General features: G+C 39.2%; 1 non-coding gene across 1 annotated transcript; it reads left to right on the top strand.

Moving 5' to 3' along the window:
- The first annotated feature begins 2,939 nt into the window (after positions 1–2,939).
- Positions 2,940–3,045, top strand: LOC131165148 (small nucleolar RNA R71). Its single transcript, XR_009139469.1, has one exon. It is a non-coding gene; the product is annotated as a small nucleolar RNA R71 (small nucleolar RNA).
- Positions 3,046–5,151: the final 2,106 nt, after the last annotated feature.

The raw sequence follows: 5,151 nt of genomic DNA, 5'->3' as shown, positions 1-5,151 counted from the left end.
GCCCTCCAATTCCTAGATTTTATAAAAATGCTTAGTCTAAATTTCCAAACCATAAAATATACACCATAAAACCGTGGAGGATCAAAAATGGATCTTCCCACACCAAATAGGGATACACTAACGTGAGCCGTCCTAATCTTTAGCAAAAATGTTCAAGTCAATGCCACGAAACTCTAATACCAATTGTTGGAATTGGTGTATTCCCAAGAGGGGGTGAATTGAATATTTAAAACTTTCCTAGGTCAATTACAAATCACAATCAGTATTTCCCAACTTAGGGTCTTTCTAAGCATAAACCAATTCAGCTGAAATCAAACTAAGCAAAAATGTAAAGCAATTGAAGCAATCTCAGTATTTTTGAAACATTCATTCTAATTAAAATAAAAACATTCAAGTTCATAAATTTAAGTGCAAAAATTAAAATCCACACTAGAAATATTTTCAGGGTTCGACCAAACTTGCCTACGTCCCCGCCTCAGCTCGAAAGCCCGAGGATTACCACTATTGCTCACTTTACGGGTGGAGCGACACTGGTTACAACCAAGTCAAATTCCTAGAGCTAACCTCAACCTTTACAAACTCTCCTTACGGGGCAGAGAAGGCCCTACTGATCTTTACGGGCTAGATCAACACCCCCTCAAGCCACGCCTGGAATACAACAAATGATAATAATTTTTGCGTACAATTCAAATGCTTCTACACAAGCAGATATGTACCACTATGCACAATACAACTAATGCACTCATAGATGATAAGGAATTAATGTTCAAGTGAGATTTCGTCAACCAATGTGTTAACTCTCAACAATATGTGTGTCAATATGCGTATGAGAGAGTGAGACTTTTGATATCAAACTAATATGCATGTAATGTGAATGGTCAAATAGTCTCTACAACCCTAAACAAATATCATGATAATATTTCTCAAATGTAAAACACAATAGATATTAGGGTTTAAGCTTGCTAAAGTTATTTTTGTCAAAGCACAAAGCAAGCTTATGAACCTTCCAATAAGGATACAAGATCTTAAGCCAAGTAAGAGTTTTTCCCAACCAAATATTTATAAGTGAAATATTATGGGAAAAACTTTAAGCTACTCTCCAAAAAATCAATACACAATCAAATACAAGTGAAGGAGAGTTTAAGCTTGTAATATGAAAATGTAAAACTAATCTCACTCAAAATAAATGGCTAGATGAGTATGTGAGGAAGATTTTGGCAATATATTTGAAAATATATGGGAGTATGAATGATTTTGCCCAATAAAATTTTTTGAGAAATTTGGCTAATCTAAAACCCTAATCCTTTTTCAATTATGACAAATAAGGAGGTATATATAGAGTTGGGGAAAAATATAATCATTGGGGACACGCTGGGTATTTTTGAAATTTTAATTGAGTTCAATGGAAATTAACGATGATTTACTGTGGTAAAAATTTACCAACCCGAGAGGTTTGGTCGACCATATTCGAGGTTTGATCAACCATATCACTTAAGTTCAGTTGACCGTGGCATTTTTGAACTAAGGTTTTGGTCGACCAGATTAAGGTGATACATTCGGTCGACTAGAGTATGTTCGGTTGACCAAATTCAAAGGTTCGGTCGACCAGGTCAAATTTGAACTAAGATTTCGATCAACAAGGCGGTTGGGAATTCCCCACGTGTCAATTCGGTCGACCGTATGTGCCTAGTTCATTTGAAAATGTTCGACTAACCAAAGTCAAAATGTTGACTTCAATTCGGTCGACCGAAGCTTCTATGTAGCTTTAGGTTCGCTCGACTGACCCCACTTAAGATGTGAATTTAAGCCATGTTTTGGTCTCAATGATTCATCAACCCAGAGTACTTATACATAAGGCATTTTAGGCTATATAGGTGATGATTCCTATGGTCATTCTAAGGCCTCTTGAGCCTATACCCTATCATGCATGGCATGCAAACATTACAGTCCATATTACAAACCCGAAAACTAAATGCAATTACAATAAAAACAAAAGTGTCTTAAATCTTCATGCTTTTCACTCAATGGTGTACACTAGGTGTATGTTTATTATCCATCTTGGCCTCTATGTTCCCTGTCCCTTATGTGTGATCTCAATTGTAGACCTGTGCAAATGCTAAATACACACATAAGTTCACTATGTTTCGTCAGCATCAAAATAGAGATCGAACTCACAAAGTCAATAGTTGGCCTAAAGAGGCTTTTAGCTTGGCAATAGATTTGGAGTGAGAATCGAGTAATTGTTTGTCCTCCTGACTTTCAATTTCAATGCCCTTGAGTTCTCTTAGTACCGTTTCTTGAAAAGTTTGGTTATATCCAGGCGGAGGCAAGGTTGGTTGCTACACGATTGGAGAGTTGGGAGCTAAATTAGGATGACTTGGGAAGTTTTGGTATGCGTATGGAGGCTAGGTACTAAGGGCTTTTGGAGGTCTTTGGGATTGAAAACTCGGAGCTTGCGGCCTTCACGAGAAGTTAGGATGTTGTTTCCACCCAGGATTGAATGTGTTTGAATACGGTTCACTAGAGGTCTTATCATACTTCCTATGGCTGTCCTTTACTTCCTCATGCACAAGCTCAGGTGGGGAATGTACCATGTTTGGGAAGGGTCGGAACAGATTGCATATATCTTTGCACACACCGTTGTTTGTGGTCCTAGGGACAAGCATTGATCCAAATTTTTGGATATGGCATGCAGAATAAGAGCTAAGTCCTAGCTCGTGGTTAACTTGTAAACTCCCTTAGGTTTAGAAGTTGATGGATTAGGTAGTCTACAGGTGGTAGCCATGTGCTGCTGAGAGTTTTTAGCCAGATTTTCAAAGAGACTCTAGGCCTCGTTCTCGTGCTTAGTGAGGAAAGTACCTCCGCATGACGCATCAGCCATAGACCTATCTCTCTCAGCCAACCCTTCATAGAAAGTTTGGACTAATTGCCACTTGGGGACCTAGTGATGTGGGCATTTACGGAGCAAACCCCTAAAGCGCTCCGAAGTCTTGAAAAAGAGTTTCCCTTCCATCTTTGAGAAACTTGTGATGGCTCTCTGAAGCTAGTTAGTCTTTCCAATTGGAAAGTACTTTTTAAGAAATTCATGTTGCATGGTGGCCCAGTTGGTCACCGAGTTTGGTTTTAAGGACGTCAACCAATATTTGGCTTTATCCTTTATAGAGAACGGGAAGAGCCTAAGATGGAGAGCATCATCACCGAAATTAGGGATGCGGATGGTAGAACAAATTTCCAAGAACTAATCTAAACGCTGATAAGGATTTTCCATCGAGTTCCCATGAAAGTTGGGTAGCATCACAATGATTGAAGTCTTTATCTCAAATTGTGTCGCCTGAACATTCGGGAACAGAATGCAAGATGGCGATGTGTATGCATTAGGTATGAAGTAGTCCTTAAAAGGCTGAAGGTGTTGCTCTCCCACAATAGGTAGGTGGGGAGCATGGGGTTCTGGGATTTGTTCAACGGGAACCAAGGGGTTATCTTCGGCCATTGCTTTCAGTTCATACAACTCAACTTTCTCCAAATTAGAGATAGGTTTCCTAAGGAAACTATGGGATTTTTCAATTTCAAGATTTATGGGAATTATCTCGAGTTCCAAAGAATGCATACCAAACATACATACGTGTAAGCACACAGATTCAAACTTCAAAAACAAGAAACAAGATAAAGAAAATAGAAATTAACAAAGAAAGTGAAAACAAAAGGAGAGCAAATCAAAACAATAAGGCAATAATACTCTAAAGCGGAAGTTGGCTTATAACTATGGCCAAGTCCCCAGCAACAGTGCCAAAATTTGGTAGGCTTGCCAAGGCTTGGGTCCTTAACTACCAAAAATAATATTTATAAAACCTAACTATCCCAAGTTCGCTAGAAAGTGGGTAAGTGGGGTATCGATCCATGGAAACTTAAAGCACAATTATCAAACCACTTCCATATTAGTTTATTATAGCCTTGTTATGAAAAAGAAGTAAAAAGTGGTATTTTTCAAAGGATGAAATCTAACCAACTACTAGAAAGCAATTAAATGAAAGCAAGTAAATCTATATTAACTCTACTCCTACAAAGTAGTGTTTATACATGAGTATAATTTAGGATGTTGTTATGCTTACTCCAAGTTCAGTGAGTTTACCATACTAGACTAACTGAAACCCATCTAAACAATCCAAGGAGTCATTCGAGGGTATAGAGTAGCAAGGGTGCACCAGTCGTCTAGAGCATGGTCAAGAATAGGATTATACTCTAGCACAACGATCACGAGAACCTCTATGGAGACTGTAGCCTAGTACGTGTACCTGACTGAAGCAATAAAGGTGCTAACCTTGTCACTAAAAATCATCACAATCTAAACCATAAATGAAGGTAGTAAAGGAAAGCTATAAATGAAAGCATGTAAAAAAATCATCCCTTTGCATTCATCACTTTTGTCACTAACGATAGGAATTGCAAAAGAAGATCCTAATATACACGGCTGTTGTATGAAAGTCGTCGGTTGTCACAAGTTGTCGAACACTCCATACACAAACCGAAACTACTCTACTCCAATTCTAACTTGGCTTACAATGACTTCCTAGATCTGTTACTAACCTAAGAAAGGCCAAAGAGGAACCCAAATCTTGTGTTCGTAGCAAATACTTATAGGCTTTACGGTTTACAAGGGTTGTTTTACAAGTTAGGAAAGTTTGCAGCAAATATCGCGTAGCAGATCATCGCTGTTGACCAAGTCGCTCCTCTGGCATTCTTGTGTGCGCCCTAGTCAGATCTCACGGGAAGTTGGGGATTTGAATCTTCAATTTTTTCAACTTCATCACGCCTTAGGGTCTTGATGTTCGAGTTGATGGTCGAGACTTGCAGTATCTCGATCCTCAAGAAATCTCAGTATCTCGACAGAGTCACCTCGGAAGGTCTCTTGGTCGAACACTTCATCGAGACTCTCGGTATTTCTGAATTTTAGTTCTATCTCAGTATCTCGATGTGGTCGCAACAGGGCGTTACTTGGTCGTGCACTTGGTCGAACCTTGCAGCCTTCTAATCTCAGTCTAAACCTTGGAGTTTGTAGTGGAAGACTAAGTCGCCCCTCTGGTTTGCTCGTCGCGCCACATGGTCGAGTGCCATTTTTTGTCTATTGTTGGAATTGGTGTGATCCCAAAGGGG

The sequence above is a fragment of the Malania oleifera genome, chromosome 9 (genome assembly GCF_029873635.1).
Source record: "Malania oleifera isolate guangnan ecotype guangnan chromosome 9, ASM2987363v1, whole genome shotgun sequence".
Lineage (NCBI taxonomy): Eukaryota > Viridiplantae > Streptophyta > Magnoliopsida > Santalales > Ximeniaceae > Malania > Malania oleifera.
The sequence above is the reverse complement of the archived record's forward strand: the minus strand, read 5'-3'. Positions and strand labels throughout refer to the sequence as shown.